This window comes from Anser brachyrhynchus (assembly GCF_964034855.1).
Source record: "Anser brachyrhynchus genome assembly, chromosome: 12".
NCBI lineage: Eukaryota > Metazoa > Chordata > Aves > Anseriformes > Anatidae > Anser > Anser brachyrhynchus.
The window spans coordinates 19,969,702-19,985,244 of NC_137707.1; the positions used below are offsets into that span (position 1 = coordinate 19,969,702).

The 15,543-nt window shown below is 38.6% G+C and overlaps 1 protein-coding gene across 6 annotated transcripts in view; it reads left to right on the forward strand.

The window, feature by feature from the left end:
• Nucleotides 1-15,543, forward strand: part of LOC308176799 (uncharacterized protein) — a 521,877-nt gene that overhangs the window by 231,685 nt on the left and 274,649 nt on the right. The window lies entirely within an intron of this gene.

Consider the following 15,543-nt stretch of genomic DNA (forward strand, 5'->3'; position numbering starts at 1 on the left):
AGTAAGAGTGATTTTAGCATTTATATGTGCTGATAAGTTTTGCTGGCTGTTTTTCTAAAATGGATGATTTGCATAGGTACCTTCCTACAGGTTATGCTGGGCTGCTCAAAGAATGTAGGGAGTTTGTTTTCCATGCATACGTACAGTCATTGTCTGATACCTTGCCACATCTGGATTGCAGGAATCATATTAGTCTCACTATCTGCTTATCTGCTGCTTTCATGGGATCTACCATTCTCAGGCAATGATTGCCAAGCTTTTTTTTTCTTTTTTTTTTTTTTTCCTCCCCAGTAGGCTTCTCTGGGGTACCCTCTTTTATTCTTATGTGAGCCCAACAACATCAGTAAACGCTTTAATGGCTAGTGATATTATGGCCTGGATTTTGTTTGAAAACACATAATTCAAATCAAGTAGCCTTTGAGAATGGTTGGAATATCACTTTTAGTAAGATTTGGACTAAGTGTTTAAAAACTATTTAATTTTAAAATGACTGCTTAAAAAATAATTGATTTTACACATGTATTAAATAGAGCACTTAATTTAGGATGATATAGGAGGTGTTGTGTGATGATTTTTAATTCCTGGTAGTACTTCCTAACCATTTCTAAAATTTATACTTTGCTTGAAATTGCATTTGTATACTCAAAGCTGATTGCTAGTGAAACATTGCATACTTCATTCATGTACCGTTCTACAAATCACTTACAGCAATCTGCAGTCGTCATAAGCTAAATATAGACCTCCTAGTGTCCTATCTAGCTAGTCAGTATAGACAATAACATGATCTATGGCAGAGGAGATAGGATATGAAGTATTACTGTCTGCTTTAATAAATTCATGTAACCATTCATCTATAAAAAGTATATTTAAACCTAGTTTTATGGACAAACTTTCAAGAAAAAATATGGCTGAAAGAACTAGTTATATACTTGGAATTAAAAAAAAAAAAAAAAAGAAAAGGTGATCATGACCTATGATGCCATAGTATTATGAAGCCCAGCTGATAACCTGAGAGGATGATGCATTTTATTACTTAGTCTCATTTGTCCATTCACCTCTATATCAATTTAATTCAGAGGAGGGAGCTTTTCTGGGCTTAGTATGTTGCTCAGGCATAATAACAAACAGTTTTTTATCAGATAGCACATTCAAATTTCCTATAAAGCTCTACTATCTGTCGACTGCTTTGCTGTTTCCTTGATGTTTGAGAGCATCCTGTCCTCTTGGCAGGCCTGTAGCAGGACTCATGTCAGGGAAGCAGTAAAAGCACAGAGATCCTTTCATGGACCCAGGCATGGGCTGTTGGGTTTGCAACCCTTCTGCACTGTTGGGACCTCATGGACCTTCTGTTAGGGTGCCTCCCTGATAACCCCGGGACAATACAGCAATGTCATGTTTCCATTTCCCCTCTGCTGTGAACCATCTGAGAAGTGGGCATATATTATTAGTCCCTGTAATCACCCTGGCAGCATGAAAAGACTGACTTTTGTTCTACTGTCTCCTACATTTGCCCATTACGATGTAGTACTAATATAAATAGAAAGTTGTATATACCCCATTAGAGAAGTAAAAAGACTTTTCAGAAAAGTAACACGCTTCCTAGTCCTGATGTCCTCATCCAAACTGTAATAGAGTTGGTAAGGTTCTTTTCATCTTCATTTTACATGCATCTCACTTTCTCAAAAGCAATTAAAATTCATGGTTTTAATTCACAGTTTTCCCTTAAATAAATTAGAAAAATCCAGAACATTTTTATTTTATTATGAAACTATTCAGAAGTAAGTTCTGATAATTTCATATTGGCATAAATCTTTTATACGCAATCCTTCTTCATGATGCATTTTGAAGTTATGATCTGTAGAGTTTGGAAGAAAATCTGAGTAGAATCTGAACAAATCCTGTCTGGTCCAGTCATGTCAGTGTGTGGTATGGTCTGGAGAGCCATTTCCCCACAGATTATGCCATCATGGAGAGGTGTTATGATACATGAATGAAAGGAAGGGTAAAATCTGGAAATGTGTATGTAAGCCTCACAGTTACAACTGTCTAGCCCTGTGTCTAGACAACAATGTCCTAATTGCTCAGCAGAGATGTTGTTGAGCTTCAGAAGCAGCAAACAATTTGGCCAGAAAGTTATGCTGTAGAAAATCAGGAAGCTGAATACTTAGTGGGTAGTTTGGATCAGAAGGCAGTGAACAGGGTTTTTTTTAACTCATGCCCTCTAAGTTGGGAACACCCTTTAATGTTGAGTTACTGAATGAGCCACCTTGCTATCTTAAAATACTTATCTTTATAGGATCTTTTTATTCTACCTCTAGGGAGCCAGAAAGCTGTCACACAGCGTATACTTCTATCTTTAGATAAAAAGGCTTTTTCAACTCAGCAAGTTGTGGTTGGTTGAGATAATGCAAGGTTTTGATAGCAGTAAAATAGCCTTAGCACAAATGAAAGAGGTTTTTGCCGAGAATCTTCATCAGAAGTTAGTTTCCAGATTTGCTACCAAGTGTAATACTTCAAAGAAGCCCGGGTTAGAATTAAGAATAGTTGGATGTAGGTTAAAACTGAATTGTGTCTCTTCTCAGCGTGGGACTGCCTAAAGGTAAAGATTAGAACCAGAAATCCATACTCTATAAACAGCTACCTTCTTTAAGTTGGTAGTAAAAAGTTACCAACCGCTATTGATCTGGTGATCCCAGTATTCCTAAATTAATAGCAAGAGCTATAAAGATCTGAAGCATAAATGCTTATTGTAGCTTGTTATAGATTAGAAGGTCAGATGAAACTCCTGAGATACAGTCTGGTTATTTTTTGTTCTTTGTCTGCCTGTGGGTCAATAACATTTCTCCAAAAAACTTTGACATCTCAAGAAGCTAACTCAGTACTCTGAAAATGCTGGCACAGTCATTGCCTTCTGAAGTAATTAGTGCTTGAAAAAGGCAAAGGTGTTACAGTGTGCAAGTGTGCTCACCTTGGTAAGCCAGTTCCTCTGCTGTGGCCAGATTCGATATCTACTGGTGGCATTGGGAGACTCCAGTAAAAAAATAAAACTCAAACCACTATACTGTTTGATCAATATTTTCAATCAATTTTAATTGCTGAAGAAGGCAGTTTAGAAACCCTGCTAGGAATCGTATCTCAAGTCAATTTTAGTACTTTGGCATGAAAAGAGGAATTTTAACCTGATGGTCTTCTAAAATGATAAAGGTAGATTTAATCATTGCAAAAATGTATTCAAACATCAAATTATAATCAATAGTTAGTTCATGGATTTTACCAATGGAAGTATATTGAAGATGAATGCCTTTTAATGGCAAGGGTTTAGATCCATTACTGAGGGACAATATCTTAGAGATCAGTAAATTATATGTGTTATTAGTTCTCTTTCATATCTATGCCAAATAATGAATTGCCTTTTATGATTTAACCTTGGATGCAGAGGAATTCCTTGGCAGAGTGTGTGTACAAAGGGGAAAGCACCTCAACCTCTAGTGAGGACGAGGTGTTTTAATAGTTCATATGCAATACAACATCACAGGCTGTCATTAAACAGAAGCAATACAGATCAAATAATATCAAGTCAAATGAATCAAAAGGCAAACTTCTTTATTTTTTCTAAATGTGTGAGTGCATTTAATCTTTCTATATTCATTTAGTATGTAAACATCTGGAGTGATTGAGAATTATCTGGATCTGCAGTTCCCATATCATTGCACTGTCTGTATACTTGCAAAAGACTTGGAGCCCAGAGAGTTTATGCTACATGTATTGGATGATGAAATGCAAAACAAACCTTCCTCTAAGAGTGGTTGTCTGCAATTTGTTCACCTCCATTTTCCAAGGTTGACACCTAAACCGACTAGTCATACATGACCTGAGGAAGCAGAATTGCATCTCACATTTGCTTGGGTTTATAGAGTTCAGAAGGTTGATTATATGTTTTCAATAGCAATTTTTCAGCCCAATAGTTTATTGTAGCAATCACTGTGCAACAGTTCCTATTGTAGAAATGCACAGAAGATATAATATCATAATATAGCAGTTTCAGGACTACCCTTTTTTTTTCTTGCTTCATCTCCTATTTTTCAAACTTCTGTAACAAGCATCTGGGCTGTTACATCAGATATGTTGATCATTAATTTGGGTTTTCTTATATAAACAATAAAGCAATGAGCATACATAATATTAAGAATCTTGAGAGTGACATGCTATTCAGCTGCAGCATACATTAGAGTAAAATGATTTTCAGCGGCAGCAAATCTGGTAAATGATTTAAAACAGAGAGCATCACCTAGAATTCCTTGGAAATAGTCTTTCTCTGAGGCAAACCTACCAGGCTGTAGGGAGCAAAACAAGTCAAGATGCAAAAATCTGTAATGGTAGAAATCCAGAGTAGAGGAGCACAGGATTTATATAATCTGATTTGGTTCTTGACAGGAAATGCACAAAAGAGCCTTAGCTTTAAAGAGTGCACATAATACCTACTCTAGATCTCATTGTACACTGCCACCCACGAAGCACCTGCCAGCTCTAGAATAAACCTAAAACTTCTGGTAAAAGACCAAAAGCCAAACTATGTGCCACAGGAGAACATAAAATCCTATGTTCTCTCCTGAGATGATTGGGGAATATGCTCAGTAAAACCACACATGATCTTAAGAAGTTGTCCATGCCCCAAAGCAAAAGCACAGTTCTGGAAAATGACATGACTAGATAGATATGTAAAAGCAGATGTGAGTTAATGGGAAGAAAATTCTGCTTCCTCTTTATATGGGGGACTTTCTGCACTCCACTCTTCATCAGTCTAGATGGACAGAAGCCTTAATCTTGAGAAAAGCAGGGAAACAGCTCACAGAACAAGTTGATGTCTCCATGTCATCCTATTACTTCCCCAACCTTTTTCTCTATTCATTATCTGCAAGCAGACTCTATATCTATGAATCTATATTTTGCTGCATGTTCTGAATAACTACAGTAAGATAGTTATCCATGTGCACAATTAAAAGTTCAGTCCTCAGACCTTTATCATCTCAGATCCCGTAGCTTCCATTTTAGCTTGATGAATCTTGTTTAACAACCCTCTCCCAACAGCTCTTCAGAATGCTACACATGTATAGAGAGTGATAATGAAAAGAAGCGTAGTGTTTGCTTTTGTAATGTATGCCATAATTTACATGAACTTGTCATTTTCTGAGCATAAAGGATATGTAGAAAAGTTTTGTGCTGTTCTGTCTGTCCTTTACTCAGTAATTAAGAGTGCACTGATACTGATGCATTGTAGGCAGATACTATCCAAGTCTTGACAAAGAACCACAATTATTCGTATAATTTATCATCATGGCCATCGTGAATACTAACTAGAACACTTCTTGATCAGAATTGTCAAAAGGCACTTCCACTGCTCCTCTCCCAGAGAACATATTTTCTTGCAGATGCTGCCTTTCATGCTAACTACAAAGAATCTCTCCTGCTTAATTTTGCATTTTTCTGGCCTTGAAGAAACATAGCACTGTAAATGTGTCTATCTTTTCATCCTCCCGTTCTCTCCTGAATAGATTTTTATAGAAAATTATTTCATGTGTTTGTTAACATGGTTTTCTTGGTAGCATAATTCTTGAGGCTGACAACTTTTTTTTTTTTTTCCTCAAATACATACTGTTAGTCCTTCATCTCTACCCACATGGTAGAGAACCTAGATTGGAGGACCTAATTTTGTTCGTGGCATGTAGAGTTTTGGTTCCACTGCCTTCAAATGAGCTAATTCTGATTTATACTGTGGATATAATAGCAGACTCAGGCTTTACAATAATAGACAATAATATGGTGTTTTTTATGTAGGTAAAAACTCAGTTCCACTCCGGGATGCGTGTGCAAGTTCCCATTGACATTGCACACACTGTTGGATATCTGGGGGGAGAGAGGGTTTGACCCTGAACTGGAGAAATGGTTCAAGCTACCACAACTACTTTTCTCTTTTATGGGAAATTTTATCACACCCAAGGGTATGCGGCTTGTCATTTGGGAGCTGTGTACTTTGTAACCTCAGTGAGAGACAAGAATTTATAAACTTGGCAACGGTTTCAGTACTTCTGCCAACCCTCGTTCATTATTCAGGGGGCAGGATCTGTTGCATATTTCAGGAATACTTGCAGAGTGATCTACTTGGGGCTCAATTAGTTGGTCTTAAATTCCTGTAGTCCTGCTCTAATCCCTGATGATAATTCACTTCTTAATATAGTGTTTTGTTTCTATATTAGATTTTCATAAATTAGTGCTCAAGTTGTAGCATTGATTTAGAAAATACAGTAAGTGTGAATCTTCCTGATTCTCTTGTATTTTCAATAAGCATCTTTGGGGAAAATTTCAGTAGATAATTTATGGCTTTTCAACCATATGTATGTTGGTAGACTGCTCTATGTGGCACTGGGGTCCCTTTAAAAATACGTTAGAAAATTCCAGACTTGCAGGAAGTACTGGGCAGTATTTTGTGCAACCTTCAGAAGATAAAACTGGAGACTAAGCATTTTATATCAATAGAGATGGGCAGACAAACAAACAAACAAAAAAAAAAGGACCATATGTGGTAAAGCACAAGATCTACTTGTATGCACAGTAACTGTGGAAAGCTATATTTGCACTCACCCCTTTCCATACAAACAGAAACACAGGACTGTAACACAGAACATGTCGTACTGGGTTGTGCTGGTACTTGCCCTTTACACAACCCGTCCCTGGAGAGCTGACCATATGAACCAAAAAAGCTCTGCTGTCTGACTTCTGTTGGTTATGGGGTTGTCCATTTAAATAAACCAAGTAGGAATGAACTGTTAAAAGGGGATTCAGCTATGAAATTCTGTGGTGGAGAACAGAAACCAGTTGCCTAAGCAGAAACAAGAAATCAAACAGCAAAGTTGGTATCCTGCTCTGCATGCCGATGACAGGATGCCTACACGTTATACTTGTTTACATTTCCACCGTGCACAGTAACTGTGTGAAAGTATATGCCTAAATAGTGATAAGACCATAATTAAACTTGAATAGCATATCCAGCCTTAATGGAACTGAACTTGTTCTAGTCCCTAGAGAGTGCCATGAAAGCATAGTGTAACATTTAAACTTTTGATTGTAATAGAATGTCCATAAATTCTACAATAACTTCCTACAAACTCTTCATATGAATTAACAAAAAAATAAAATTAAATTAATTGTTTGCAGGTGCTGAGTGATGCCTTACTTTATTTGCTTTAGTAAAGCATGCTGTCTGTATCACTCTTTGTTAGCACCACTACGGCAGCTCAGGACTGGCAGCCTGGGGGTGCTGAGTGTTAGACTGTGCTTTGGCGATGTCAGGTTGCTTGTGTTCTGGCCTCCACAGATGATAAAATGCTTCTTTGCCAATGCTGGCTTCAGGCTGTAGATCAATACTTTTGCTGTTTTCTGGGAACCCCACAAGCCTACCTTGGTGGGGGGAATGTCTGTTGAAGAGCCAGAATTTGGGAGAGAAAGTAAGTTGTTTTGTTGGACCTTGTTAAAGCATAAGCATGATAGTTCTTTAGTCTTTGTGTTTGAGTGGGCATCTATAGCTGTCTATGTTCTCTCCATTGTAAGTTTTAGATTTTCTATTATGTCATGAGACTATAAATTGACTGGAGAACACTTCTAGAAGGCTTTTAGTGGTTTCATCACCACTTAAAGGCAGAGGGCGGTTACTTTCCTACCATTTTTGGTGCTGCTTTTAACATCTTTGACACATTTAGTAGTCTTCTCTATACTGTTAAGAGTTTAGGGGCACATCACTGAATGATGACAGAGAAAATAACACAACATTCTTGTACGAGATAAATAGAAATTTTCTACAGTACATTTCAGTAAAGAAATGAGTGAGGAAGAGATGTTTATTCTTTCCTGCTTTTAAAGAGCACAACAATACTTTTATGATGTAAAAACATTTAAAACAAAATAACTTTCTAGTGCTGAATCCTAAATGACAAGGAAGTTAATAATTATATTCACACTTGAAAACATTTCTTTAGGGTTCATTGGCATTTCTTTCTGAGTGGATTAAGTATATCATGTACGTTGTGCCAGACCTGTGCCATATGCTCGATTGTCATGTGTTGTCTGGAAGTCTGCTCTTGGAAGCGTCGTCTGATTTATACTGATTGTAGCTCTTGCCTTCCCAAGAGCTAAAATTGCATGTGAAATGCATGGCAACAGCAGTGGAAGCACCTGCTGGCATCCTGTATTTACAGATGAAGACACCGAGTTGTGGGTGGGCTATGATAGCAGTCCAGTGGTGGCAGTGCAGCTCCCAGCAGGATCAGCGCAGTGTCTGGCTCCTGAACCACAGCAACCATCCAGCCCTATGCAGCGCTGCCAGCCCCTCTCCTCTGCTTTCCTCATCCCTCTGGCTCATGCAGACAGGCTGCCCCACTCTACCCAGGCCACCTCTTTGTCCCCATCTCACAGCTGGGGGCTGTCAGGAGGCTTCATGGAGTCCCCTCCTCTTGCCTCCCCAGCCAACTTACCCCTCAGGAGCCACAGAAGGAACTGCAGAGAAAGTCCTGCATGGGCTCTGGGGTGTGACTGGAGTATTTAGCTCTAAAAAGTACACTAATCACTGCTGTGAAGGTACATCTAAGGAATCAGAGGCTTATAATCGGGCCATGTTTTGGATAATTTCTGAGTGACAAATGAACTGCCAGAAACTGGGATATCGCTTGTGGCAAAAATTGGAGGTACACTAGAACATCTCAACAGAAAGCTCTAGGTGTTTTTGCCATAAATAATGCCTTTCTTTCCTAAATTCACTTCAGAAAGTAATTTTCAAAAACTAGTATCTGAAACTTTCTAAAAAGACTGGCAAATACCCACAGTGAAAAACTTCAGCCTCCCAGAGTTACTGCACTGGGTCACGCATTGGAGTCAGGGTACTTACATTCTAGGTAGTGCTACCGTCTCTAGCTAAAGTTAATATAAAAATGATTTGTGTCCTACAAGTAAAACCTGGTGTTTTTAAACCAAGTAGTTATAGATATGCTTTTAATAACATTGGTGAATGTTTGAACACCTTTTACTCTATTAAACATATCATTCTGGGATGGCAGTTTGAGGCATCAGATGTCACACTAAGGGAGACGCTTTCCCCTCAAAGGCATCTGGGCTCGTTTGCCAATTTTTCGGACAGTTACTGCTGGCAGCTTGAATTTGCCTGCAGGTCATTAGTGTGGATAGGATGCTAATAAGCTTTCTGAGCTGCATTATTCTCCTGGCACTGTTTTTAACTTATTTTGCACTTTGAAAAACAAGTGCCTTTTAATTCTGTGAATGTATTAAGGTCTTGCATAAATTCATTGATGAGATTTCTTCATAAATTTTCTCCTTGATTCCAAAAGCACCATTGCTCTTGTTGTGAGATATATTTTCAGAATACTAAATACATTTGGGGTAATCCACACCTTTTAAAGTACCCTAAGATCTATTGCACTGTTCTCTGGAATTTGAAGAAACAGGCATAGACAGATATTTTCATTTATAACAGTAGATTTTTATGTGAAAATCTTTCACTGTAGCAAGTTCTAAAATTTAAATGCTGTATATGAAGCATATATTTATCTTCTTTTTACTTCTTTTTCTTCTCTTTTCCTATTTCTTTGAGTTACATTTAGTTTGGATCTTGTCATCAACTCCATTCTCTAGTCTTACAATTTGTGAAGTTTGGTTTTTAACCTTGTATATTTAAATTGCTCTGTGTAGGTATTCAAAGAGTATTTTGAAAAGATGTTGGAGATGTGCTGAGCATGTCAATGCCTGAAGACCTTCCCTCTTGATTCCATTCATATTTACCTTTTAACTGTATAGTGGCTGCCTTTATAATTTGTCAAGAGGGATGAAAGCTGATTTCTCTTCCAGTGCTGCACAGGGCACTGTCATAGTTAAAGGTACTGATAGATTGCGTCCAAACTGGTCGGAGCTTTTTTCTTCCCAGGTATTAGGGGCAAGGCTTGATCTAAGAACATAGTTCTCCCGCACATGTTTGTTCAAAACCAGTGAGAGCAGTGATTGCAGGGCAAAATGAAGTGGGAATAAAAACTCTTTTGGTGTGACATTAGTTGTGACCTTTAAGAATTATTTTCTGAATGACCAGTTGAGACATACAGCCGGGAATAAGTCTGCGAAAAGGAAATCAAGCATCTTGGATGTCCACTATATCCACAGAAAACTAGAGACAATGTCTTTCAATGTTGTACTTCAGACAGAGGCCAAAAGTTGCTTTGAGTTGCATTATAACTAATCCAGTCACTTGAAGTCTTGGTTAAAACTTATTCATAACACATGTTGAATTGTTAAAGAAAAATCTGGGCAGTTGTCTATGAAGAGAAATGGAGGTTTAGTAAGAGAGCAATGAAACATTCCCAGACATGTTTTCCAAACATATTTCTCTTTCAACTAGATGGTGGTAGTTTTAAAAATAGCTCAAAGACAACTTTTACTTCCCTTTGTTGCCTTGGTAGAATAAAAGCAAATGATATCTGAGACTTAGGATTTTTAAGTCCCCAAAATATTTGATTTTCATTAAATATATCATTGATTCATCTAGATAATGCCTTTCTCCTCTGTCTGCTTACCAGACAGCTAAAATGTGTAAACCCTCAATACAAATTATGTTGAATTTATTTTCACTGAGTACATATGTTCTTTTATTCTATGATTATTTGTAAATCAAGTTTTAATTTTTGTTTTGTTCTGCCACTTGTCTTTTTATTTAATCTCATTTTTAAGTCCTTGTGTGTTCAGAAGTCCTAGCAATGACATAATGGCATCTTGACACCTTGTGAGAGCTTTAAGATGTGGAAGACAGTGCCAACCAACATCCCCTGTGGTTTGGGATAATGCTGTTCTAACGACGGTGCTTTACTAACGACGGTGCTTTACTGTAACACATTTTTATGGTCTGTGCAATTCTTGTAAGGGTTTTAAAATACCAATCAAATATTAATGACAAAACCCTGACATTACTTTAAATAGATAAATCAATAAGAGTGATGTTACGGTGTTCTGGAAGGGCTTCAATTCAGCAGAAGGGTGATTTACTTGTTGCTCTGGACAGTTGTGTGAGAGCAATGCCAGCCATGGGGCTGCTGGGGACAGGAGGGGTGGTGGCCTGGGCACATCTGATGCTGGGGAAGGTGGGCACTGTGGCATGGCAGGCACTTCTGGCATGGTCGGTGATCCTGCTCTGCGCATGGGGCAGGTGCCGCAGCCCATGGCCTTGTCACAGCCCCTGCAAACCCCTTGCCTCGACTTCAGCCATGCTTTTGCTGTCATTTAAGGCCAGAGTTGCATGAAGGCTTTAAGTCACCATTGCTACTCAAAGAGGCTCAGGGTCTGCTGTCCCCTTTCTTTGACCAGTGGGGTTCGAGCAGCTACATGGAGACCTGGGCTGTTGGGTTGAGCCAGGCTGGCAGTAAGCTGGCAGGAAAAATAATTAATGGTGTATGATCTGAGTCCTCCCTGCTGGATGCGTTCCTGGTGTGTATCCATGATTCCTGCATACCCAAGAAAACTGACTTTGATGGTAATTCGATAATTTCAAATTCAATTTTGAAATCACAGTTTAAAGCTGCTGCTCGGCAAGGCGTAGCAGATGAGCTCTACATAAACAACTCGCAGCACCACCGTTCCTCATTCCGTCTCTGTGTGTGAGATATTTACTGCTGTGCTCTGTCTAGTACACGAAATAAAACTTGATGAAAAATAATTTCTCATTTTCAGAACGGGGTGCTTCTTGGTCTAGTTAGGGCAACAACGATCATCTATTCTGAAAGAAATACCAGTAGGCAATGCATCTGGTCATATGGCAGGTCTGTATGGTGGCTTCTGGTTTGTGTGTAAGAACCAGCACTGGGAGATATGTTGTATAGCCTAGTAGTATTCTTGCCTTCAGTGCTGGAGAAAGAATGTGTTAAAAAAAAATCTTGATAAAGTGTTTAGTTTTGTTTTTAATTAGAAAATGCCCTTTCTTTGATACCAAAATGGTCTAAAAAAGTGGTGACTGATTTTTTTTTTTTTTTTGTAAATACTTTTTAGGGATTTTTGACAAGCTCCATGCTTGATTTGTATTTTTAAAATATTACTACATATATTATGTGATATAATTTACAGTACAAAAGGAGAGGAATGCAACATCAGAACAAAATATTTAGGATATCCTTATTTTATACACAAAATAATTTGTTGTTTAGAATTTTAATTTTGTAAGTTATATTCCCACACTGGTTCGTTTCAAAACTTTCTGTGCAGTGGGAATTGCGGACTTTGACCAGGTCTAGCTGGAAGGCTCAGCTCCTTGAGCAATCCAGGATTCACAGAGGGAAGTGCAAACCATACACCATTGCCATATGGAGAGAGTTAGTCTTAACAGGATTTTTACACTGCAGAATATTTGGATGTGATTGTTAGGTTCTGAGCAAGAAGTAAAATGCACAGTCCCTAACTAGGAGCTGCCACAGGGGGCGGGGAGTGAGTACCCTGGCTTACATTCACTTCTCCATAAGAAGGTGAGTTTTCAGCTCCCTTCATCGACCTTGCAAGTTGTTTCTGAGGCTGCTCGCTGGGTAGGCAATTGCTGGCATTATTTTTTGCCTTGCTTCTCCCATGGGCATGGGAGCTGGCATTTAATCATCAGTGCTCCCACCAGAACACAAACGGGCAAGAGCTCTTCCAAGAGGCAATGTTTCTTCTTGTTTCTCTTTCATACTGCTTTGCCTGCAAGTCACTCACTAAGGAAGGGGCAGGAGGGCTTTGCGTTCCCCTCTGTCATTCTGAGCTCACCCCTGCTTGGGAAATCAGATTAAAAAGACAATGATGGGACTTGTGAATTTGTTGTATGAGTATTCGCACAATTGGAAATTGGGTAGGATCTGCAAAAACAGTATCTATAATTAACGCATAGGAAATGCTTATGTTCTTTTCCTAGTCGTCTAATTAGGATAAATGTATGTATTTCTACACAGCTCATTAGGAGAGAGCATGGGAGTCCGCTGAATACATGTGGAAAGGGGGAGTTATCTTTTAAAAACAAAGTAAGCGATGAGGGTAGTGCACTACCAGCGTAATGCTTAAGTACTCAGGAGCTCAGGGAGGCATGACTAAACTGCTGTAATAGCTTGGGGGCTGCAGAATACAAGAAGTGGAATGAGTGACTGGTAAGTAATAATGGCAGTCCTTTTTTCTTGATCCTCCTTTTCCCTTTGTTTTCACTTGCAAATCATGAATATTCACAAGTCTGCATGAACTACATGTTCAGCATTCCCGCTGTGCGCTGCCATGGTTAACACTTTTGCTTTTGTGGTCCTATTGATACTAAAAGGCCTTACTTAAATGTATTCAAAGGGTGAGTTTACTTTTTCTTTCACATGCTACTCAGCTAACTTTATTTACATAATGCCCCAGTGACTGGTTCAGGTGCTCTAATTTCCTTTGTACTCCCATAACTACCTCTCAAGGTTAGTGTGAGGCTTTATCCGTCATTAGTTAAGATTTGGATTATTATTTTTTTTAACTCTTCAAACAGTTTTCCTGGATTATAACTTGCCAGATCCCATGGGTTTAGATTCCCGTTTCAGTTTAGACAGTTATTATGGTGATGTTATTATTATCAAAATTATTCATTTGTGTAATTTGTGCTGGAAAGGATGGATACAGAATTTAGGGCAGGAAGGCAAGAAAGGAAGTTGTCCTGTATGAAGGAGAGCAGCGGGAGTGCATGGTGCTCTGCCTGGGGAAGGTGGTGAGCCAGCTGAGAGCTTTTGGGGCAGACTGACATGGGTAACATTGTGGTGGTTGTATGCTACATATCAACTGATTAGAAAGAAGATATACATGAAACCTTCTTCAGAGAGCTGGAAGAAGCCTCATGTTTGCAGGCCTTGGTCCTCATGGTGTACTTTCACCATCTCGGTATCTGCTGGAAGGGCAAAGCAGCAGGGCACCTGCATCTAGGAGGGTTTTGGAGTGCATCAGTGGTAACTTCCTAACACAGGTGGTCGAGGAACCAATGAAAGGTGGCTCTGTGCTGGACCTGGTATCTACAAACAAGAAAGAACTGGTTGGGGGCAACCTTGGCTGCCACAACCATATGTTGGTCCAGATCTGAATCCATGCAGGAGTCTGCATGAATGAGCAAGGAGCTCCTGGAAAACAAAACAAAACAAACAAAAATAAACACAGAAAGGTAGCCTGCAAGAGGTTGAAATAGAGTCAGGTGATGTGGGAGGAATAGAGAGAGAACTGGAGCATCTGTGGGTTGCTCCAGGCACACAATGCAAACCTCCTGCCACACCTGCTTCTGTGTGGGGCCGATGAAGCGTCTGAGCTGAGCTTTTGGCATAGCCATAAATACCCTTTTTGGCTCTGCACTGTCCATTTACCGAAGTGTAGAATTATGAAGCGAGCTTAAAGAGACTGAACTGGATCCAGTAAACATCCAGTGCACTGATGATATTTGGCTGGAAGATGGAATAATTAAGAAAGTTTACATATTCGCTAATTTTTCAGAGATTTGTGGTATAAATAAGTGACATCTTTTAATGTATTCAGAAGTTACTTTAAAATGCTGATACCACAAATCTCACTTGGCTGCCTTTATAATGACTTTATTTTTCATTACTGGAATTATGAAAAAGGTTCTAACACACGTATCTGTCAGGTTTTGAATTGTATGCAACTTAGAGGGAAAGAGGATATCTCTGGGCTCAGATAAAGCCACAATCTTAATAGACTTGTCTTGGAATAGCTTATCTGCTGTTCTTAACTACTAGCTGCAGACAATGTAAAAATAATTGCACTGCTCTTGAAGGTGTCCATGGTCTAATTACCTATTGTAATTTATTAGGGTTACCATATCTATATTAATCTGATACCATATTTTGCAAAGAACACTTTTTCAAAATGAAAAAGGAACACTATAATATATTTGACACTTTTTTTCCTTTATGTCTATAGTTGCTGTTGTAATTAAAGAGCACGAAATCACGGCAAATAGAAGGGGAAACAAACTACTCTCAAAGCCCAGTATTAGGTCATAAACACTTGCCTCAGATGGGAAGAGGTTGTGAAAATAAATAAATAAATAAATAAATAAAACATTTAGGATAAAAAGGAGGTGGAAAAAAACCCACAGTGCTTAAAGAAACAAAAGGTTGTGTCTTCCTGTTGCACTCTTGTCCTTTTCTTGTAAAGTGCTGTGGATACTTCTTAGGACTTGGACATTGGTAGTGATGTTATCCAGGTGCAGAGCAGTTGTGTGCCATCTGCAAGATCTCATTGCATTTGGGCTTGTTTTAGGTTTTTAGATTTTTTTTTTAATTAACTTCTATTGCTTAACTTTTTTAAATGCTAGCCCAAAGCCATGTAAGTATGAAGTTTTTATAGACCTATCTGAAATGTATATGCTGTATACTACATGCTGACTGTTACATGGGAAAAATAGTAAGGCCTTTCTAGTCTTCTGTTCTACACTTTTTTGCAATCTTTATCTGCAGT